The following is a 25,601-nucleotide window of genomic DNA, read 5'->3' as shown; positions in this document are numbered from 1 at the left end:
TAAAAAATGGCGTCTGATTCAGTCAATGACTTTGATGGCAGAAAATGTGATTGTATTAAGTTAATGTCCGATATTTACAGGCTCCCGCTAGACGGCGTACTCGAGCGTTGCGATCGCGAATAGATTATGTATTCGTTTTTATTTTACGTTTAATTTTTTTCCCGAAGAATATGTCATTTAATATTTTGAATTAAGAAGAATTAAAGCAACTTTTAGTTCACAGCGGTATTTCTGAAGAAGACGCTGTTTTACTTTTTAGTAAGTAGATATACCTTGTTACTTTTATTTTGAAAATACTTTTATTTAGAATGTGTTATATACACATTCCATTTAAATTAGCTGTTTTTCAGCGTTTTTTAATAAAATACTATTCATTTAAATTATTTCTCAAAAAACTTTAATAAAATTAAAAGTGTTAAATGTGGATGATTATGGAATATTAAAAAAATCTGATTTCATGCTAGAATCTACGTCAAAGCATGTGGGAATATATTATATTTGATAAGAGTTTTAGAATTTTTTCAGATTTCATTTTAAAGTTTTAATATTTTATTTTAATATAATAAATTTATATCCATGTTTTAGTTTTTTTGATGCGAAATTTTGGTACAAAACATTTCTGGAAAATTAATTTCATATCATTCTATACTTCTTTTATAAAAGATATTTACGAAATTCTTTAATTTATGAAAGTTCACATTTGCAACATCCATTCATTCAAATCAGAATCTTCAGATGTTCAATGCATTTCATTATAAATATATCATTCACAGAAAAAGTGTGGAATATTACATTTAAAAAAATTAAGCAGTATTTTGAATTTTTCTGTTTTTATCCTGTTTTTAGCTTTTATTTAATTGGAATTCAGAATTAATGCAATCTTCGTATTAAATAAAGTATTTATCACATTTTACAAACTATTTTTCCTTTGTTGCTAGCATAAAAGTTCTTACCACTTTTCCTCAAGTTCAATTTTCGAGGCAAAATTGAAAATGCGGAATTAATATTTAATTAAAAGTACAATGCTAATTAAAGTATTTGAAAATGCAAATAAATTAGAATTTTACAATAGTTATAGATTAATAGTAAAAAAAATAGGAGCAGAATTAAAAATAATATTTATTATGAGATATAGTTCAATTTGAATTAATATACCTGCATCTCAGCTGAAAATAAACTGCAGCTTTTTCTACAGAACTAAGTAATTTCGTAATTTTTCTAGAGTTAACTGCAAATTTTCTGTAGTGCAATCTTAACAGTAAAAACACTGCAGTTATATTTTGCAGCTAATGCGAAGTAATTTCTCAGTAATTTATTTCGAAGAAACTTTTAGCAATTGTCTACAAAATTACTGTAGTTTAAGTAAGGTCACATTAAAATCATAAATTTAGAAAAAATTGAAACTTTAAATTCGTGGTCATTCTGCAGTAAATTTGAAGTAATTATGCAGTCATTGTTTCAGAAGTATACTTTCTGATGAATCTACAGAAAAACTGCAGTTACTTTGCATTGTTGTAAAATTGAAAGAGTTTGATTTCTTCAATCTTGTTTTCCTGGCTGGTATATTAAATTTTTATAATATTTTTTATTTTTGATATTTTTGATTATATATTACTAATTTCTTACAATTAGGTAAAAATTCTAAACATATATATTTATAAGATAAAGTTGAATGACACGGAATTTAATTAATATGCAATAAAGTAAATAAGCGAAGAGATATTTTATAAAAGTATTTAATGAAAAATAATAACAGCGAAATATATGTTTTTGCGAAGTGTTCTATTTACATATCTGAATGTTGCCACCTTTTTATATGAAAGTTAAACTATTCTCTGCTGTAATAAAATTAAACTTTTGCGAACCTTACATTCGGCCCCGCTCAATGCTAAATGTATATATTTACATTGAAGCGTAAACATTAAGGTTCTAGGACAGATTTTGTCTAATAAGTCTTTCAAGCCCGGGATAGCCTGGTCGGTAGAGCGCTGGGCCCATATCCAAGAGGTCGTGGGTTCGATCCTCGCCGGCCGAAGACGTGTAGTAAATGGTGACTGATGCACGTTAAATCTGTCGAGTCTCGTCTCAAAGTCCTCCACCACAACAAATCAATACCTCTGGGGGTACTGATCCAGGAGTTTCCTTGTCTTCTGGATTGGTTCAAAATTACAAGGCTACGGAGTTGAACGTAAGTAGTCGTAAACCCATGAAATTGGGTCGGCTGTTCAACGACGGTTATAAAATAAAATAAAATAATAAGTCTTTCAGGCGGGCGTCGATTGCGTCGCAGATCGTAGCGGCTCGATATGATGTTCGAGTAATTTTCAGAATCCTGGATGTTTTCTACTGGATGTAATTCGGAAACTGATTCTTCCTCTTCTTCCGAGCTCTCTTCTTCCTGGGTGACTGGCGTATCTCGCATGTGATATGGACGAAGATGTTGTACGTGAACAACTTTCAAAAGATTCTTTCTTTGATCCATAGACTTGATCTCGTAGCATACGGCCCCGACTGGACGAACAATCAGAAACGGTCCTCTATAAATGGGAGAAAGTTTATGATCTCCTTGTTTAGGCCAGTCGTACAAGACGAGATCTCCTGTCTTAAATGAATGAGATCGACGGTGAAGATCGAATCTGCGCTTATTATCTAGATGTTTTTCGTATATATTATTTACGGCTTTGGCCCTGGCTAAAGCAAGAAGGTCAAGTTGATCTTCACGTGGCGTGTCATCGATGAAACTTGCAATGTGCAATTCACGGGGAAGGCGTGGTTCATATCCATGAAGCAAATAAAATGGGGATCTTTTAGTTGAATTTTGTCGTGTGGTGTTGATTGCTAGTAAGGCGTTAGGTAATAATTCATCCCATTTTTCTGGATGTCCATCAATTATTTTTCTCAAAGATGCAATGACACCATTGGCGCGTTCAACAATGCTATTTGCTTGTGGTGAATATGGTGGTGTGATGGACTGTTGTATTCCATACTTTTGCAAAAAGCGCTGCGTGTGGCACGCTGTAAACGCAGTTCCTCTGTCTGATAAATGCATGCTGGGTGGCCCATATCGAAGTATGATGTTGTGATATAGTGCGTCAGTCACTGTATGTGCTGCGAGAGAATCAGAAGGTGTCGCAATAACATAGCGTGTGGCATGGTCAATCTGAACGAGCATGTTTGTGTTACCAGATTTGGATTGCGGTAAGCAAATTATGTGATCAGCAGATACAATTTCCCATGGTGTTGTAGGAATTGGCAATTGCTGTAAATAATAAGCGTTGGCAGTTCGGCAATTAACAATTTGACATTTATGACAACTTCGAACATATAATTTGGTATCCTTTCGCATTTGTGGCGACCAATAGCGCTGCTGCAAGTTGTGAAGGGTTTTCTTGGCATCCATATGTCCGAGATCATCATGGCAAGCAATCAATGTTCTGTCTTTCATGGATTTCGGTATTACAACAACAGATTTCAATCCATTGTCTTTAAGTCTTACAAGCGTATTGTTCTCAATCTTGTAATTGGATATAATTGACAAAGTCTTTTTATTAGGGTTATCTTCTTTGAGTAGGCGAAAAATGTACTGACAAAAGTCATCTCTGTTCTGTTTTTCACAAATATGAGATTCACGGCTTGCAGTAACAGTTACACAAATAGCTGGTTTTGGATAACGTGAGATATGATCGGCAATAACATTTTCTTTTCCAGGTCGTTGAATAGTTGTAAAGTCAAATTGTGCAAAATCCGCCAAATATCGAGCGAATTTCCGATTGAGAGATGATTTCGTAACAACATATGCTGTCGTATAGTTGTCTGTTATCAGCTGAAATTTGTGACCAATAAGATATAGACGAAATTTTTCAGTAAGTGCCCAGTGTACAGCAGCACACTCCAGCTCATTGCTGTGGTAGCGTGTTTCAGCATCTTTTAAAGTCCGTGATGCATATTCAATGATACATCGTTTTCCATTTTGCTCTTGAGATAAACATGCACCTAGTCCTGAATAAGATGCATCAGTTTCTACAAAGGTTGGTAGTCCTTGTTTGAAGTACGCAAGAATAGGAGCGGTAGTGATCTTGGTTTTCAAAGTCTCGAATGTTCGATGTTGGTCATCAGTTAAAGTGATTGTCGCATTACTTGTCTTCTTTTCTAATCCTTTAAGAATATTTGTGAGCGGTTTTGCAACAACAGCATAATTTCGAATGTGCTTTCTAAACTGATTGGCAAATCCTAGGAAACTGCGGACTTCATGAATTGTTTTTAGAGTAGAGTAACGTTCAACTGCTGCTGTGCGTTCTGGATCAGGGCGTTCGCCATCTTGGGAAAGAATTCGACCAAAAAGAGAAATTTCTGATGCAGCAAATTGCGACTTTCCTGGATTTAGCTTGAATCCGGCTTTACGAGTAGCTTGAAAAATATTGTAAATAACTTTAAGGTGGTAATCAAAATTATCATGTGAAGTTGAAATGTCGTCAATATATGTATTTACATTATGTTCAGCAAGGTGGTCGTATGCACATTTTATTGCTCTTGTCATCGTAGATGGGCCGTTAGTGACACCAAATGGCATTCGAAGAAATTCATAATGTCCGTCAGCTGTTACAAAACCAGTTTTGTAGATGTCAGATTCTCTGATACGAATGGTATTGAATGCGGATTTTACATCCATTTTAGAATTAAAGCGTTTTCCTACTGTTCGTTTAATCACATCTTCCATCTGATCGATTGGGTGCGGATCAATCTTGGTGATGGAGTTGATAGTGCGTGAGAAGTCTACAACAACTCGTCTTGGAGTGCTTTCATGGAAGGGCTGCTCAACGATGAAGGCAGGGGCGGCGTAAGGCGAGTTAGAAAGACGACAAATTCCTTGTTTCAACCATTTTTGAATTTGAGTGTTCATAAATTGGCGATCTGGTTCTGTAAGGCGATATGGACGACAACGAATAGGCTTATCATGTTGCAATTCTATTTTGAATTCCACATGCGGGCATAGTCCAATATTGTCATCGTCGGAATAAAATATGTCTGCAAATTGTCCAATTATAGCATCAAGTTGAGTTTGCTGAAGCTCAGATAGTCCTGCAGAATTTGGAATAAGCTCAATTTAAGGAGGATGTTTACTTGGTTTAACAACGTCGTCTAATGAGGACACTGAGAGTTCTCTGGAAGCAATGCAGTTAATGCTAGGTTTCGAAGAATGAACACATTCGTATAGATGTAGTGCAGACGGCGTACCATTAGAGTCGTAAGTGCATCTAGCTTGCACTTGGTGTAGCCAATCAAATCCCAAAATGAGCGAAAATGGAAGTTCGGAGCAAATTCCAACCTTGGTCATTAGATGGTCAATGTTTCCAACCTTTATGTTTAAAGAAATCCATCCAATAGGGTTTATTAAATGGTCGACGACTTGAAAATGTCCATTAGTCCATGGGTGAATAACAGCATTAATAGGAACGCAAGAATATTGAATAACGGTAATATCTGCACACGGATCACAGAGGACTTGAATTTCTGTATTATTGTCAATAGTAACAGGTATTAAGGCACGCTTATTTGTTTGAGTTTTAATACAGTTTATAGAATGATCATTTTCATTTGCAGGCTCAGATCTTGTAGGAGGAATGTTGCGATTTGTGTTGCGACGTAAATTTGGATAATTTGAACTGGTAGAGCTGCGTGGTTCATTATTACAGGAACTAAGTGAGTGTCTAGTCGACGGGAGCTGAGTTCTCGGTTTGTTGAGGGATTCTTGAACGGATCGTGAAGAATTTCGTGATTGAGTTGTAGGTAAATTTCGTTGAGGAGGAGGTGAACTGCACATAAAAGAAGCATGACTTTTTTGTCCGCATCTCCAGCAAGTAATATCTTGAACATCGTCAGTAGCAGGGTTATATTTACGTCTTTGTTCAACGTGCGAAATGAAATTTTTTGACTGATTTTTAGGTACTGAAATTAAATTGTTAGCTGATTGGCGTGACATATTTTCTTGTTCGAAACTTCGAATTGCATCAATTGCTGCAGCTCTGTCAATTAATTCTTCGACAGTAATGGAATTCTGAGTAGCTAATGCAATCTGCCATTTTTCTTCTGTAATATCACCAATTATCATAGAAATGCGATCAGCTTGTGGTATAGTAAACGGAGCTTTTTCAAGAAGAACATCCTTAGCATAAATATAATCAACTAAACTTTCATTAATTTTTAATTTACGAGAGCTCTGATGAGCCAAAAATTCTTGCATTGTATTACGCCTTTTAAATCTGGCAGCGAGGGCAGTTTTCCATTCAGTCCAGTCATTATAAATTTTACCTCGTGTCATTTGCCAATTTTTTGCAGATCCAGCGAGGCGAGAAATAGCATTAGTTAACTTAAGATCATCTGGCCAATTAGCTAGTGTCGCAATTCTATCTACTTCTTTTATCCATTCAGAAGCATTATCAATAGCATCTCCTTTAAATATTGAAAAGGAATTTGCGGAATCATTAGTGGATGTAATTTGAATGATATTTGGTTGACTTACTTGTCTGTCCAGTAATTGTTTTTGAGTCTCCATAAATGTAGCGAGAATTACTGCAATATTAGAATCAGTTTGAGAGAGAGGAGGTGAAGGGGCGAGTTGACGAATATGTTGACTGCTTAAAAATTCCACTCGTTTCTGAAGTAATTCAATTTTAGTCAATAATTCTGAGTTATCGAATGTCTGAGTTCTGTATTGTTGTCATTATTTGGCGATTTGGATGCGAAGAGTTAAAAGTTCATCTAAAGTTCTATCATCTGTTCTTTACGCGATATTAAGTCATTTTTATTTCCATTGGGCGAAAGATTTCTTAAACGCAAGTCTGATTTTAACTGGGCGACAGTTAAATGAGTCAGTCGTTCCACATTCAAAACAGAATTCACGTCTGTTGACATCTTGGCGAGAAAAGTGCAGCGAATCTGTTTTGGCGACGTCTGTTTGGCGAGAAGAAATCAGCATGTAATGGAATCCAATTTTGAAATTTTCTTCGGTTAAATGTTATTTTTTGTCAAAATTGGTTTACCTGGGCGAGTTGAAGCCAATGATGAATTCTTTTTTCCTTCGTTGGCAGTCAAAATTTCATGGAAAGAATTTAAAATGTAGCGATAGAAGAAGTTCGATGTTCAAAGAAGAAGTTGTAAAAAGGTTATTTTTTAAAAAGACGACTGCGCCATATAAGATAAAGTTGAATGACAAGGAATTTAATTAATATGCAATACAGTAAATAAGAGAAGAGATATTGTATAAAAGTATTTAATGAAAAATAATAACAGCGAAATATATGTTTTTGCGAAGCGTTCTATTTACATATCTGAATATTGCCACCTTTTTATATGAAAGTTAAACTATTCTCTGCTGTAATAAAATTAAACTTATGCGAACCTTACATATTGATAACGGAAATAACGTACACTATCTATATTCATAATAGTTAAAATTCATAAAATACATACTTGATTTAATTGTAATTATTTATAATTCAGAAGCGATACAATTTAGTTAGTTTAAAATATGCCTAAAATTAGGTATTTAAATATTAATGTATTTTAGTAATTTTATTAAAAATGTCGTTTTTATTAATTTTTATTATTTATTTCTTTTTGATTTAAGAAAAGTATAATTGAGCAAAGTTTATGGTAAAAACAATATTTAAGTAAAGTCAAGTAGAAAATGTTAATTAGTTAATTTTTTTTTCGAATTCATACTAAGCTAGGATTATTGCAGAACAAAAATTATACTTATTTTTTTCTAATCAAAACAAATATATAGTTTGGATTTTAAACAAATTTGGATCAAAAGAGTTTGCGAAATTGAGTTTGAAAAAGGGTATTTAGTCCAGATTTTTTAGCTTCAAATGTCTTTTTCAAAAATTTATTAATTTCACTTAGTTTCAGAAATTTGTCTTAAAAAAATTTAGACAATTTGTAACAGCATACCATTTTTATTGCTTGGAAATAAAACTTTATAAATTAAACGAATAAATTTGTTTGAAAAAAAAATAACTCGTAGTATTTTCAATTGAACCTAAATGAACATAATATTTATAAAACTGCTTACTTTAAAAATTCGTCTAGCGCTCCTTACTTTTAAAAATTAAACTTAAAAGAATAATGACAAAACTTAGGGGAAAGAAAAAAAAGACTCAAATCTACAATGGCTATGAATTTTTCATTAAAAAAAACTCTTAAGTAATAATTCATTTAATTGTTGTTTTACCATATACAATCAAATCAATTGGATAATCATAAAATGCTGCTATTGAAGCTATTAACTTTGAAAAAAAATTTTAACTGTGTTTTCACATTATTTGATCATACAAATAAAAACTTTATCCTCGCCAACAAGACCCAGCTCAGGAAAGTAATTAGTTCTTTTTAGCCGTCATGACACAGGACTGTAGCCGAAAGGGTTAATCGGTCAATCTCACGACAGACGGGAAGCGAGTTCGAATCCCAGGATACACAGTGTCGATATGCTCACAGCGAAAACTTTCACAAGTGCTATGCTATCTAATTCGATATTTAAATTCAACAAAAGTTATGATTAAAAAAATTCGAACTGTCAAGAGGAACTTTTTTTAAACAAAAACTAAAATATTTTCTATCGCTTACGATAGATGGCACCACTAAATACAAACATTTTGTATATTAACAGTAAAAATTTTGAGGCAATTTACAAACTGAAATACTGAAAATCGCTAAAACACGAGTCAAAATCACTCAAGTTTGAGTGAAAACGATCTACTCAGGTAATACTGAAAATCACTCAAACTCGAGTGAAAATAACTAAATTTTGAGTGAAATTTTTTTCACTCAACTTGAGCTATTTCCATATAACTCTTTCACTTGAGTGATTTTAACTCAAGATGAGAAGGCCGGTTTTATCTAGATAAAAGAGTTAAATAGCACTCAAGTTGAGTTATTTTCACTCGTTCATTTTAAGAGAGTATTTTCTCTTTAATTACAAATCTAACAGTCGAAGGCTCCATATTTATTTATTAAAAATACGCATATCTTGCTTTTTCTATTTTGGTTACACCATAATTTCATACAGTAATTATGTAATGCATTTGACTCCAGTACTAAAATCCAAGTTTTTTTTTAAGTATATAGTAGCATGCGTATATATTTTTTTTAAAATATTTTAGCTAGGCTATCTTTGACATCTATGTAAACCATTGCATATTTTGGAAATACGCTTAAAATAAAGTAAGACATTAAGCATTTTAATACATATATTACTTTAATGTCATTTTAAAATAATATACAATATTGAAAAAGATATTGAACTATTCATGAAGACATGGGTTAATTGTTCCTGATTCTGTTCAGCTCAGTTGTAAACATGGAACTTGAAAAGTAATTTTCTTTTTCTAGTAATACCCTGTAATAAAAAATTTAAGTTTAATTATAATGTAGAGAGAAAAAAATAAATCTGAAAAGGATTTTTTTTATATATTGTTTATCTCTTTCTTTTAAAATATGTTTTAATTAGTGTGGAAAGACAACCAACGTTTTCCAAAATATGAAAAATGTGAGCTTCTGTTAGTCAGCAGGCTTTATTATTCTGAGGGAGGCAAAAACTTGAATTTTACATGAAAATGATAATTATGCAAGAATAATTATGATTTTTGTTTCAAAAGTAAGCCTGCTGAAAGAATAATGATTCTTTTCTTTCCCCAGAGCCTAAGTTGTTAAGTCAAATTAATTATGGTAATGTTTAAATTGTAATTACATATGGTAATAGCAATTCTAATTAAAATTACATATGATAATAATTATGTTAAGTTGAATTTTATATAATATTAAGCAAAGGTACCATTGTTATGTTTGAGAATATCTGAAAATTGTTACGATGGAGNTAGTTATACCCTGTAATAAAAATTTTAAGTTTAATTATAATGTAGAGAGAAAAAAATAAATCTAAAAAGGATTTTTTTATATATATTTTATCTCTTTCCTTTAAAATATGTTTTAATTAGTGTGGAAAGACAACCAACGTTTTCCAAAATATGAAAAATTTGAGCTTCTGTTAGTCAGCAGGCTTTATTATTCTGAGGGAGGCAAAAACTTTAATTTTACATGAAAATGATAACTATGCAAGAATAATTATGATTTTTGTTTCAAAAATAAGCCTGCTGAAAGAATAATGATTCTTTTCTTTCCCCAGAGCCTAAGTTGTTAAATCAAATTAATTATGGTAATGCTTAAATTATAATTACATATGGCAATAGCTATTCTAATTAAAATTACATATGATAATAATTATGTTAAGTTGAATTTTATATAATACTAAGCAAAGGTACCATTGTTTTGTTTGAGAATATCTGAAAATTGTTACGATGGAGCAATACGTATAAGAGCACGTTACATTGGAAGAAATTCTAAAGCTGTTTGTGAAAGAAAAAATTTAACATGTTACTCGTTCGTTAATTTAATGTATTTTTTTAAGAAGCATTTAAACATTCTTCTCTCTCTCTTCATATAAATCATCTCTTCATATTGAGAAGAACTGTACTTTACGTGATAATTCTCATGGCAAGTCATGATAGTCAAAATTATAGTAGTTTTCTCTATTAAGTAATTTTCTCCGGTATATATTCCATTGAAGTGACAGTAAAACAGTTATTTCAACAGTATTGGTATTAAAACTGATTAGTATTGATGCAGTTTTAATAATCACCAAATACTTACCGACCGAAATCGTATCCTTTCTCCATTAAATTTGTCCTTGACTTTATAGCTAACGTTTTGTTTAATTTCAATTAGCATGGGTTTCAAATCATTTACTTTCATAGAAACACGTTTTAAAAAATTATTATGCACAAAATTAACATGTCATCTCCTAACTTCATAATTATAATTAAAATAAACGAATATTATTCAGATGACGTAGTCCACGAAAACTACCACGTTAATGTTTATTGAATTTATTTGACACAGCGAACAAAAAAAAATTTAATATTAAAGTACGTGCAATAACCTTTTTATTCTATGAATTATTGCTATAAATCTAGCAAATATTACTGATCTTATATGTAAAATACTTGGAAAATTGAATCGTGTGTAGTTAAAATCAAAACAATGGATAACGCTTAATCATTCGGAAAAATCCACTTTGTTTTTGGATTATCGCGATTGAATGGTTTGTCATAGAAAGTTTAAATACAACAGTGGACTTTCTCATGCTCGACTTATCTGTATGCCAACCTTCGTTCCTTTTAATTAGATGGTTCAGGTGCCTATAAAAGACGCACAGACATACATAAAAACAAACATTTTTATGTATATAGATTACCAGGAGTGTCAGAAAGGTCAAGGCAAGGGAAAGGACTACCAGGAGCCCGTATAAAAAAGAAATGGTTAATTATTATTAAACCACAAACAACGTAGATTCAATATTTAATAAAACATTAATAATTTTCAAACTTATACAGTATACATTAACATACATCTAATTAAATATTGCAAAAAATTAATCCGGAAAGAAATTTATTTCATTGGAAGACATGTAAAAGGATCTAGTGGAATAAAGTGGGTAAAATGTTTAAGGATAAAGCGATAATTTAGTAATTGATAGTGTGATAATGGACAAATGGGTAATATGGCAATGAAATAATGGGGTAAAGGATAAATTGGTTAAAATAGAAAAAAGCGTAAAGAGAAGAAGAAATAAATGATAATAAATTTTTAAATTTTTCTATAATACTCACTATGCATTTTTAAGACATGTTTATAAGATTACAATTTAGGTTTTAAGCTGTGACTATAAATTTAAATTGTACTTTAATATAAAAAAAAAATTCGATCAATTCAGAAAACTATATCGAATTGTATTTAGAAACTATTTGCAAAACCGATATCCTATAAAAATTAACGTAATTTCTTACTAATTCTGAAATAAAAGACCGTTTAAGGAATGATTTTTGAAACCCATAACAAAAAAGGGGCAATACGTAAACGTAATTTTATTGTAGAATTAATCAATACTAGTGTAAACAGAGCATATTTTCTGTGCATATAAATTCTTAAATGTTTTACATATTATCGATAATTGTTGTAAATTTTGCTAATTTAATTTAACTCTCTATTCCATAAAATTCTTCTCCATTCCTTGAGTTTCTATTCTTAGTACGTTTATATAGATTATTAACAACTGCAATCTATCAGAGACTTGACCTAAGTCTATTATAATTTACATAATAAACTGTTACATAAAATAATGATAGTTCAGCAAATCTAACATAAGTTGTTATAGCACGTACCATTTGAAGCAGAAAAATATCCTGAAAAAATGAGTGACGTTATCTTCTAAGATATTTCATAAACATATCAAAAAGTAAAAAAATAAGAGGTTAACTTATTATACCACACATTAAACTACTATCTGAATAAAAACATTCCACTAGCATTAAATAAATTTACTTTTTGAAACAAAGCACTCTTATATATATTTATGAATTTCTATTCTAATTTTTAAATACAACCACAATTATGCTGCTGAAGATTTTATAACAATCGTTTAGATGATTACTACACATCCATCAATAAAAATATTTTGCAGATAAAAGTCTTTATAACGATTAATTGTAATAAAGTAAATATTTTTCTAAACGGGATTATTTATATATATTTATAACTAATTCATTTTCTATTTGTTACTCACGCTTTTAAATCAAATAAAAAATATTTCAAAAACTAATTTTTGTAAAAATGATTAAATCAAAATAGGGTACAATGAAATTTTACTTTAATCTTATGTTAAAACAAAAGTGAAAATTAAAAGAACTATCAAATATTTCTGTTATATAAAATAAAATAATAAATACAAACTATTCTTACCATTAATTACATGAAAAGGAGTTACTGCTGCTGCAAGATCAAAATCAAATAAGGTAAAAATAATCTGTTTCGACATAACACATTCAACATTTTGCATTTTGAACAATAATTAGAATACAAGTGCTAAATTACATATTTAAATTTGTTTGTCCCCTAGCAATTATAAGATACATTTGTAATGCGTAACGTAGCTATATTAGTGATTTTCAATTTTATGACTCACACTACAATACATTTTTGGAATGTGAAAGAAGGCTCAGCTCTAAAAGTCTTCTATTAAAAAATTCATTCTAAGATAAATAATACTTAATTAATCGCTGTAAACAGTTCATATGATATGGATCTAATTCTATGTACATTCTAGAAAATCCATGAAAAAATATTCAAAAATATTTTGTTCGAAAGTTTACTCATCACAAAATTCAAGCAATTCTTCATAAAACAATAACCTAAAAAAGGTAGGTAACGAGCGAAATATCTTTAATATTAAGGGTTATATATGGTAATAAATCTGTATAAAAGAAGCGAAATTTATCTTGAAATAATTTATAATTTTATTCTAATTTTTTATTCTTGAAAAGTATTTTAATTTTGGCATCGAGTTAGATATTATTTCACATTTGTTTTATCTTTAATCGTCACCTATAAAAGATTAGAGTCATTAATATAGCTATTTAACAATTGTTTATTTAACGAAATTGTATTCACAACATTAAGTCTCGTGAAAGCTAACCCTAATTTTTGTAATTGTAAAAGTAAAAATGCAATAAAATCTATGCATTTTGCGATGAGTACGTTCGAAAAGTAAACACAAATTATAAAACTATTTTGAATGCTATGAATTTTCTTTACATGAGGATATTAAATTTATGCTAAGATATTTAAAAAAAAGTGATTAAAAATGATACTTACGTGGACGCAAGGATTTAAGAACGTCTAAGTAAAGCAAGAATAATAATAAAAGCAGTAATTTAAACAATTATTCAAATCCAAGTGTTCAACATAAATAATTTACTTTAACAAAAATTACTTTTCTTATAAATTTTATGCAAAAATAGCCAAATTTATATCCGTTGAAAAAAAAATTTTCTTTATTAAAATAAAGTATGTTTTTGCTTTTGAATTCGTAATTTAAATATCGTCTACACGCATTAATTACCATATTTAAAATCAACCTTTCGAATCATTAAGATTAAGTGATAGAATGTGAAGACCGAAGACAATATTCGAGTTCCGAAGTGTTAATGAGATGGTACAGATTTCAAAAAGTTCCGAAAGTTTAAATGTAGGGTAAAGGAGAAACGCTGTTGCTTAAACAATGAATTTATTCTTAAATAAAATATTGTAATATTTTTTTCATTTTTGTAATGGTAAATTTTTCTAGCAATGAGCATCATCTGTATTTTTACTTAACTCTTTCATTAAAATAAAGATTTATTTGAGATATTCATGACATTTGATATCATGATAGAATTTAAAATAGATCATGATAGAATTTAAAAAAAACGATTAATACAGCTTAGTCAAAACAGTCAAACAAATAAAGTAAATTTGTTTCTAAAACTGAAGCAGAACCAATTGCGAATACACAAATAATATTTAGAAATAAACACACTATACTTTCGGATCTAATATTAGTTCTTCCTCAGTGTCTAAGCATTAAAAAATGCTTTAATATTGAAGGAGGATCTTGCTTATAGAACTGTAAATATAGGATGTATAGCTTTGTACTTCATTTGTACTTTATTCACTTCAGACGAAATAGCACAAAGAATACATCAATTTTCCCTTTGACTTGCTATTCAAATTTCAGAAATTTTTAATTGAATTTCAGTAAGAATTTTATCTTTTGCTATATAGTCAATTTTTCTTATAAAACGGTAGAAATATTTTTAAAATATTTATAGTGTTAAGTAAAGAATTATGATGTCGTATGGAAACTATAAATTCAATTACTTGTCCGAAAGTAGGCAGTTGAAAGGTTGGTTATATTTTAGCAAATTGAAGTATTATATATATATTTTACAAATACATATTTACATATATATTTATATAGTTAAAATTTTTTAAGAAAAATATGTACATACCTTTCGCTGGGTCGAAGTCACCTGTAAAATTTTAAAGTTTAAGATAATCATGAAAATTTAGCACCAATTACGATAGAAAGAACTTACTTTGTGTTTGTGCATTGTTGTTAATAGAAAACATGATGGAAAATATGCAAAGATTTTTTAAAAGAAAAGAAGATAAAATCATTAAAATAAAATATTTTTAAAATTATGTAAATATTTAACAAAAATTTAAAAAAGTAAAAAAGTTGGATAACGAAGTAAGTCAAAGGTATAATCTCGTCGTAAACTCACACAAAAATATCTGCAAAAAAGAGTGCTTCCTAATATTGTATTAATATAGTCAAAACAAAATACATCAATGCAGTGGTATGAAAAGCACCAAAAAACTTGAAACCAAAATAGAACAAATTTAACAAAATAAAACATAATAAGAAAAAAAATAGAAAATAAAATTTAGGAAAAATGCGGGAAAAATAAAAATATAATTTATGAAGGGAATAGTGAATTCAAGTAATGATACTTACCGGTATCTTTAAAAAAGGATTTGAAATATTTTTGTAAAAAGTTTGGAAGATTACAAAATATGAAAATACAAACGTAAGTAGAGGATGATGGAATCATTTCATAGCACGTTCTAACTGAAGTATGAAAACGAGTTTGATTTTTCAGTTACCCTGCATTGAGCCGAAACTGGGCGTGTGTAAGGTAGTATTATACAGGATATTTCAAAGTTTATAATAATGAAGGAGAATTTTCTTGTTAAAAATTTATATACAGAGAATTTTAGAGAATTTATTAAAGCCATTTCAAGTTTCTACAATTTTCCATCTCCTTTCTTAATTTTTTAATTCTTTTTTTTTTATTTATTTTAAAAATTTACTTACTAAACATTAAAAGATTTTGAGCCATGTATTCGACAGAATTGCATTTGCACTCAATAAAAATATAATTTAAGTTAACAAATAATTTTTAATAAATTTATTAATAATTATAACATACAATTATCCCAATGATTTTTATATGGTTAAGTTATTTATTTAGTTAGATATCCATTAATTTTTATCAATTTTTTTAAAGAATTCTACTATTCCTTTTTTCGATAAAAAACATTACTACAATTTCTTTAAATTCAATTCATTTGATTAAAAATGGTATAAGGTATTTAAATAAATATTTTTAGAGACATTATAATTCCATGTAATTAGCGTAGTTATATAAAATTTAAAATCATTCTTTTATTGTATAAATTAAATCTAAATACAGAAGGGATAAAAAGTTTTATACTCATATATTTATAAAATGGCTCAGATAGACGAAAACTTAATATTTTGTCTGAATGAAATCGTCAAATTTAAATTAAAGCCAATGCACACTTTCTCATTTACTTTAAAAAAGTCACTTAAAATTAGGTAGGTGGGAATTTTATTACGTCGCTCTAGAAATGCTCAATGGGCTATTCGCGACGTTCTGGGATACATCCCTAAGAATAATACAAAGGAATTTAATACAGCGACCCAGTCCTATGGACCCATACGCCAAATGTAAGATGCCTCATCTCCTTGACAGAACCAACCCCAGTCCGAGGACCAAGAAATACTCAGACACCGGGCAAATATGATAATAATCCTTAGACATCTCCTCAGAATCTCTATAATCAGCAGAAGGGATTGCTCCTTTGCTTAAATAGCCCAACTGCCTTCGCGCACAATGACCTAGTACTTTATGGTAGAACAGTTTAACTAGGGCCGATACCGCACACGTAGGCTGATCAAAGTGTGCTCTACCTGCTTACTGTCCACAGCCAGTGATGCTTGACTTCGGTGTTTTACTGGAAACAATGTCGTTACTATGAGACCACAGCCGGATAACTTACTTCGTCTGACATTCATTTCGTTGAATGTAACCTTGAACACTATTGACTACCATCTACAGTACGATTAAGTAAAAGACACTTACCGCCATGTTCATCTGGGTAAAATATTTCTGAAAAACGATTAAAAAGTCTAAAAAAAATAGAGTACACATAAAATATCTAAAGTACATATGTTTCCAGAAGTTTAGACATTTTTGAATATATACTCATAAAAATATAGTCATAAATGAAAAATAATGAATTAAAGATATATTGAATAAGTGTTAAATTTTATGATGATTTTAAAATGTCTTCTTATTATTTATAAAAAAATTCATGTAAAGTTTAAGAAAATTCTTCATCGTGAAATGATAGCTTGCTTTAGTACTTCCATAACCAATTTCTCATAATATATCTGATTATCGATTATTTCATTTCAAAATGAATAATAGAATTTCTTCTTTTAAATAATATTACATAAAAAATTTTCATTGTTTCAGGGTCAAATAATATTTTATTTCTACTGTTTATACATCAAACTAATGGAGACAAATAATCGAATACAATGCTGCAATAGGATAAAAATTCATGCAGAAACTAAACATATTAATATATGATTTAATTTTTTTCAAGCAAATTCAATCACAATAATAATAAGTAGTCTTCCCAAAATATATTTTGTGCAGTTTTTGAGTCAAAAGCTGAAATTTTTTTCTTTGTTTATTTAATAGTTTTTAATTTATTTTTATAATTATAAAGATTCATATTACAAAGAATAATACCGAATAAACATACATATGCGAAAAATAAAATTTCACTCTCAACTGCTATCTATAATTTTAAGCTGCCTAGAAAAAAAAATTCCCAACCACTCCTTAAAATTATATTTTTTGAAATGATGAACTATTTCTTAGAAATTGTAAATTTCTACCATATTTTCAGACTACATTAGTATTATTACACAACTAGGAATACAGTAGGGGTGTCAAAAAACTTTTGGAAAATAGGGCACAGTCTTTAAAAGTTTGAAAAAAATATGTATACTTACGATGAAAATGAGAAACTAAATTCAAATTTTGAATATTATATATTAACAATATTAGCAGTACTAAAGTAATAATAATAATAAAAGCGATAATGATATCGAAAATATTGATATTAATATTGAATAACTATGGCTTTAAATAAATGTATTATTATATTACCAATAATATGACAGTTAAAAAAATATATGGGTACTTATAAATCATTTTATTTTTTAAACTAATAGATTTCTTTACTAGGGTTGAGATGCTAAAGTTAGAGATATTATGCTATTTATGAAACATTTCCAGTTAATTTTACCTTGAGGAGCTTGAGCAGCTGGGTTGAGAAATCCTAAAAAACAAAAACTTGTGCGTAAACTGGAAGAATATACTTTAAATTCATTCGAAAATAAATTGTTGAATTAAAATACTTCTATAGATAGAAAAATTTCTTCGTTTCGTGTTGATGGTTAAGAAAATAAGTTCTTGCTATTATTTAGTCAATTATATAAACAGATCAATAAGTTTTTAAAGTAAAAATAATCTTGTTACCTGATGATTGAAATGGGTTAAAATCTAAAAATAAGATTAGAAACACTTGATAATAAATCATATTTTATTCTATTTCTATCTAATTAAACTGATTTATGTCAATTTTATAGAAAAAATGTATGTTTATTTTTTCAAAAATTAAGCAAACTGATACCTGGAGGAAACGGATTAAAACTTGAAAAAAAGATTTTAGTGTTTGGAAGTACTTAGAAGGTATCAGAACGTTTGATAACTATAACTCTGTTTAATTCTTTCATAAACAACTAAAATTCTAAAAAGCGTTTTACAAAATAAAGTCCATCATGAAAGTAAGTAGAAAGACATCAGTATATCGGGACTCGGCAGCTTAGGTCCACCACACATCTCCGGGTGAGAGCTGAAGTCGAAGTGGCATTCTGATCGACGCTGAGTTGCTTTTTATCCTCCTTGAGTGTAGGTGCGCGCCGTCCGGGAAAGCTGATTTGCATCTTGAGAGATCGGCTTCTTCCCGCCGCGTTGCACTTTAATGAAGATGACGGACACAGGACTCCCCCACCTGTCCAGAACGCTGAGGCACGGGAATCCGGAAACGGACGTGTCGACCAGACCGAGTTGTTGTGGACGTCTTAAGAGCAGGCTTCACGGGATGTATCGGCGGCGGGATGACTGGAGCCTCTCTAATCTCTGAAAAAGAATGGACAGGCTTAAGTCTATCAGTTGAGATCCATCTCTTCTGAGTTCCGATCTGGACTTGAAAAAACTTTGGCTTGCGTTCGATATCCGGATAAGGACCAAGGTAAGGAGACTGGAATAGACGACGGACAGCATCGTCTCGGATGAAGACATGCGAAGTGTCTTTCAGGAATTCATGGACAAATGTCTCCGTTGACCCATGACGCGACGTAGGTGTTGGTCGAATCTACCGGAAGTGCTCCTTCAAAGATAGTAGCAGTTGCTGTGGAGACTTCGTACCTGATATAGAAGAAAAAAATTCGCCAGGCTGGGGATGATTACAGCCGTATACCAGCTCTGCTGTTGAGTTGCTAAGATCTTCCTTTAAGGCAGTTCGTATTCCCAGGAAGACGATTGGCAATTTCTCTATCCATCTTTCAGTGCCGGCGAGACTACACCTGAGAGCTCCCTTTAACTGCCGGTGAAAGCGTTCGATCAAGCCATTTGCAGATGGGTGGTAAGCTGTGGTTCTATTACGTTTGGTACCCAGAGACTTCGAAAGCGCTAAAAATAAATTACTTTCAAAGTTACGACCTTGGTCAGTCGTGATAATCTCTGGCACACCGAACCGAGCAACCCATCCTGAAAAGAAAGCGTTAGCAACACTTTCGGCGGACAGATCTTTCAGGGGAATAGCATCAGGCGATCGATACACGTTTGGATGTAAGTGTATCCCTGCGATGGGGAAAGTGGTCCCACAATGTCCAAGTGGACGTGTCGAAATCTGTCGACCGCAGTTAGAAATTGACCAAGAGGGGTTTTGGTGTGTCGTGATATTTTTGATCGCTGGCAATCCAAACATTTCTTGCACCATTCCGCACAGTCTTTCTTTAGAGATCGCCAATTGTATCGCTGTTTAACAGCGTGAGTAGTCGGTCTGGGGCCTGAATGAGACAAGCTATGTATTGACTTCAGCACAAGGTGTCTGAAGCTCTCCGGAACATACGGGCGTATAGCGGTAGATCGCTTGAGCTAAAAACGATCGGCTTGATCGTCAAAGAAGGGTTAGATTGTAATTCCTTCAGCTCAGCGTCTTTTGATTGCTCCTCCGCCATTGCTGCGTCATCTATCGTATTAGGTAAATCTATTACCTCTGTACGAGAGAATGCATCTGCGACAACGTTATCGCTGATTGAAATAAATTTAATATCAGTAGTATATTGACTAATAAAATCTAAGTGCCTGAGTTGACGGGGAGAGATTTTTTCGTGTTTCTGGTTAAAAGCGAAAATTAAAGGCTTATGGTCTGTACAAACTGTGAAGTACCTACACTCCAGTGCATAATGGAAATTTTTAATGGCATTATAAATTGCAAGCAATTCTCGGTCGTAAGTACTGTATTTACTTTCAGCAGGTGCTAAACGACGAGAAAAAAACACAAGTGGCTCAGTCCTATCAGCTATATGCTGTTGTTATACAGCTCCTATGCCAAAGTCTGAAGCATCAACTGAAAGAGAAATTTCAGCATTAGGATGTGGATGTGCTAAAAGTGTAGCGTTTGCGATTGATTGATTGCAAATATTGAAAGCTTTATCAGATTCATCAGTCCATTCTAAAGGGGTGGAGTCATTCTTCTTCCTGCCCTTAGTTAGATCATAAAGTGTCATTTGTTGAATTGCAGCTTTGGGAATAAATCTGCGATAGAAGTTGACAATTACTAGAAATCGTCGAAAGGCGTGAACTTTGCTTGGTTTTGGATAGTTGCTAAGTACCGCATTTTTGTCGGGATCTGGTTTGATTCTATCTTTCGAAACAAGACATCCCAAAAAAGTAAGTTCTTTTACACCAAATATGCATTTATCCAAATTTAAAACTAGTCCTTTAGTATTTAAACTGGTGAAAATGGCCTCCATGTCCGATAAATGTGTTTTAAAATCCGTTGACGCGATAAGTAAGTGGTCAAGGTATGCGAAACATTTTGAACCTCTTAATGTTTCATCAATAAACCGTTGAAAAGTTTGGGCCGCATTCTTTAATCCGAAAGTCATATACTTAAATTCAAACAACCCTATTGGGGTGATTCATGCAGTTTTTGGAATATCACTAGATTCAACAGGTATCTGGTGACAATCGCGTTTATATCCAGTTTTGTAGAAATTGCTTTTCCGTGTAATTCGGAAGTAAAATCCTGAATGTGTGGTATTGGATATCTGTCCGGCTCCGTGGAGCCGTTGAGCCGGCGGTAATCCCCACAAATACGCCAATTATTCTTCCCTTTTGGCACCAGATGTATGGGGCTGCTCCAAGGGCTGCTGGAAGGGCGGCAATTCTCTGGTCGACCGTCTCCTGAAATTGCTCTTTAACGGCAGTCAATTTATGAGGCGGCAACTTACGAGCTCGGGAACAGAGAGGAGGACCTTTCGTGATAATACAGTGCGTAGTACCATGATCTTTAACTACGACATTAACTGAAGGATTTGTCAAATTCGGAAATTTAAATAAAAGTTCATGATATACTGAATTTTTACCTATTGCGGTAATGCTATTACTCGGCTGAGAGGTGTAAAAACCACGGATTTTTAATATCCAGAATGAGTTCGAATCGTTCAAGAAAATCCGCACCTAAAGTCAGCCGTGACACATCAGCCAGAATGAAGGTCCACCGAAAAGTTCGCGGAAACCCTAAGTCTAATGTAAGCACCCTTTTCCCATAAGTGGAAATTTTCGAACCGTTAGCAGCAAGTAATTGGACATTTTTATCAAGATGTTTTGCTGGAAGCTGAACGGGATAAACCGAAACTGTTGATCCGCTATCTACCAGAAATTTCGTACCCGAATTTTGGTCTTTAATAAATAAGCGACTATGATCATTACTCGCAGCAGCCGTCGCCGAAACTTGCGATCAAGCTAGTTTTCCTGAAAACTGCATGGCTGCTTGCATTTCAGTGCTTTATTTCCGAATTTAAAATGGTACCAGCACGTAGAATACTGTTGTTTTCTGGCAGGAGACTTGCTTCGCTGTCTATTTCTGGGAGATTTTGACCTAAATGATGAAAGTCTCTTTATGGTTTTATTCAGTTCGGCAACAGTTGCTTCTAGTTTACTAATNCCGTGATCCTTAACTACGACATTAACTGAAGGATTTGTCAAATTCGGAAATTTAAATAAAAGTTCATGATATACCGAATTTTTACCTATTGCGGTAATGCTATTACTCGGCTGAGAGGTGTAAAAACCACGAATGTACTTTGCAGATGTGTTATCGATTAGCTGACGATTTTTAATATCCAGAATGAGTTCGAATCGTTCAAGAAAATCCGCACCTAAAGTCGGCCGTGACACATCAGCCAGAATGAAGGTCCACCGAAAAGTTCGCAGAAACCCCAAGTCTAATGTAAGCATCCTTTTCCCATAAGTGGAAATTTTCGAGCCGTTAGCAGCAAGTAATTGGATATTTTTATCAAGATGTTTTGCTGGAAGCTGAACGGGATAAACCGAAACTGTTAATCCGCTATCTACCAGAAATTTCGTACCGGAATTTTGATCTTTAATAAATAAGCGACTACGATCATTACTCGCAGCAGCCGTCGCCGAAACTTGCGATCAAGCTAGTTTTCCTGAAAACTGCATGGCTGCTTGCATTTCAGCGCTTTATTTCCGAATTTAAAATGGTACCAGCATGTAGAATACTGTTGTTTTCTGGCAGGAGACTTGCTTCGCTGTCTATTTCTGGGAGATTTTGACCTAAATGATGAAAGTCTCTTTATGGTTTTATTCAGTTCGGCAACAGTTGCTTCTAGTTTACTAATTCTATCAAAGTCATCTTGTATTGCGGAAACGGTAAGGGTGATATTAGTAATTTCAGAGATTTTGTCGGCTATTGCAGCCAGACTTTCTAACTTATCCGAACTGACTGATAAAATTTGTTGAATGTTTAATGGTAAGCGTTGAAGCCAGAGCATTTTAAGTACTTCATCTGAAACTTTAGTAGCGGACAATTGCGTCATTTTGTGTAAAAGTCGACACGGTCTCAGATCACCCAACGACATATCAGATAATAAAGACATATCAGATAATACGCGCACTTTCAGAATCGGAAAACTGATCGATTAGACGTTTTTTGAGAGCTACGTTGGCATCTTTAGCAGGAGGGTTTTTAATTATGTCAGAGCCAAGAGACGAAAGCTCACTGCCCAAAGCAGAAACAACGTAGTGAAATTTTGTACCATCCGCAGTAATGGTCGCAATTTCTAATTGGGACTCAATATTACTAAACCACAGCTCTATATTAACCCGCCAAACAGGAGGTGTTTTAACAGCCACACGCATGATTTCACTATCAGTAGGCATTGTAGAAAAGAATGCAAAAAAAGGCATAGAATATTCCTAGTACGGCAGAGGGCAATCAGAAAGACCTTTTATGAGCAAAAATAAGAAACTTACGTGCGGAAATTTCTTGAATCTTGCAAGACTCTATTCAAATTAGTTCTACTCCTGGGGTCACCATCTTTAGTGTTTGGAAGTGCTTAGAAGATACCAGAACGTTTGATAACTATAACTCTGTTTATTTCTTTCATAAACGACTAAAATTCTAAAAAGCGTTTTACAAAATAAAGTCCATCATCGCAGTAAGTAGAAAGACATCGGTGCATCGGGACTCGGCAGCTTAGGTCCAGCACACATCTCTGGGTGAGAGCTGAAGTAGAAGTTGCATTCTGATCGACGTTTAGCTGCTTTTTATCCTCCTTGAGTGTAGGCGCTCGCCGTCTGGAAAAGCTGATTTGCATCTTGAGAGATCGGCTTCTTCCAGCCGCGAAGCATTTTAATGAAGATGACGTTCTGTGTGACGTTCTATGCGATGAGTCTTTGATGACGCCATAAGATTATAAATACTTTTATATTTTTTACATTATCATTTCTATAGAAAATGTAAATTTAGTTTTACAAAAATTAAGGAAATTTTTACCTGGAGGAAGCGGAATAAATTGCCCTAAGAATAAGATTAAACATGGATATATTTTATTTAATTAAACAGTCTTAATAAAATAGTAATAATATTTGATGGCGTTTCTTTTTATTTACAAGTGTAACAACTGTGCTACGCATCAAAATATCTTTTTAATTTTACACAACTTAAGTACAATCATATTGTGAATAAATACTAAAAAGTCTTCTTGCATTTGATTATAGCAGAGAGAATATCTTTGAAGCACATTTTTTCTTCATAAAAATTGAATATCTAAATGATTATGCAAACTCGAATATAGATAAATAAAATAAATGCTGGAATAATTCCATTTAGACTTCAGTTTTATTTTTCAGTTCATATACTAAGAGGTAAGTTGATACTTCAATGGGTGGGTCAAGCTACTACATAATAAAAATCACTCTGGATCCTCCTTAAAAACTTAATGAAAATATGTTCGAAATAGTAATTTTAAGGTAATTAAAATTTTTAGGAGAAAGGTTCTACTTTAAATTTTTTAAGTTTATGACATTTGTTTACTTTGCATGCAATTTCTTAAATTTTAATATATGTAGGTACTAAATTACATTCTTTTATAGTGTGTTGAGTTTCTTAGAAAATACAAATTTTTGTGCAGTGGTTTTGGACAGAATGGAGATGATTTGTTTGATATAAAACATTTTCAAGTGCCATTTTCCCCTCCGTTATTTCAATTCATTTTTAAAAAATTACATATTTTATTTTTTTTTATTTTACAGCCGCTGTTGTACAGCTGCGACCCGATTCTAAGCAAATGACTGTCACTTATCAACTTCGAAACCTACTAATTTTGAACCCAAATCGAAAGACAAAGAAACCTCCTTGATCAAGCATTGGAAAAACTAGCCTTCATGGAAGAGTATGTGAGGGAACCAACTCGCATTTGCCTTAATTGGAGAGAAAAATCACGATAACTTCCCTGTTAGAAGGGAAGACCAACCAATAATCCGTCTAACACTTAGAATGTTTTATATCAGCACAGTAGTCAGTGCAAGCCGAGAGCAGGCTTCATATCAACTAGCCACAGCCGAGATTCGAACATGGGTAGCCTCATTTGGTAACGAGCGCCATGTCTCTTGAGCCACCGTATCTCAATATTACTTATGAAGAATCCTTCATCATTTCTCTAAAAATGAAGTAAACTGCTATCTCATTCGAAGAATTATAACAAAATTTATAATCAATGAACTGCCTTTCGTCTAACATAACCTAACATGATCCGGATTTTAACAGCAATAACAGCAGACAACATCTGAAGAAATATTTAAACTTGAATGAAATTACCAGAAATTATTATTATTATTATTTGGATTACACAAAAATAGAATTAAACCAATATAAATATCTCAATATCTAGTTTTACATCATGTTTTTTCATATAATAATATTTTTTTATGAAAAAATTTTATGACTCAATTTTGGTCCAATTGAGTCTGTACTGAATACTTTTCCTATTAAATACAGTTTCTGGTGCCATTGTTTACATTATGTACAGTCCGCAAAAAAAATGATATCACCCTGAATAACTTTTGTTTTAATGATCGGATTTTCACGATTTAAATGTCAATCTTAATGGTTTCTGGGGG

General features: G+C 31.9%; 1 long non-coding RNA gene across 2 annotated transcripts in view; it reads right to left on the bottom strand.

Annotated features, from left to right (window-relative positions):
- Positions 1-24,011, bottom strand: part of LOC139425156 (uncharacterized) — a 39,940-nt gene extending 15,929 nt beyond the window's left edge. Inside the window, exons 1-6 of one of the 2 annotated variants that reach the window (XR_011636417.1) lie at positions 23,977-24,011; positions 18,360-18,383; positions 18,127-18,159; positions 17,831-17,845; positions 16,887-16,913; positions 15,436-15,460 (exon numbers count right to left, since the gene is read on the bottom strand). This is a non-coding gene — a long non-coding RNA (uncharacterized lncRNA). Of the gene's footprint in view, positions 1-15,435; positions 15,461-16,886; positions 16,914-17,830; positions 17,846-18,126; positions 18,160-18,359; positions 18,384-23,976 lie in introns of those variants that run through there. The other variant, XR_011636419.1, reaches the window with a different exon arrangement.
- Between the last annotated feature and the right edge of the window lie 1,590 nt (positions 24,012-25,601).

This window comes from Parasteatoda tepidariorum, chromosome 1 (assembly GCF_043381705.1).
Source record: "Parasteatoda tepidariorum isolate YZ-2023 chromosome 1, CAS_Ptep_4.0, whole genome shotgun sequence".
Taxonomy (NCBI): Eukaryota; Metazoa; Arthropoda; class Arachnida; order Araneae; family Theridiidae; genus Parasteatoda; species Parasteatoda tepidariorum.
The sequence above is the reverse complement of the archived record's forward strand: the minus strand, read 5'-3'. Positions and strand labels throughout refer to the sequence as shown.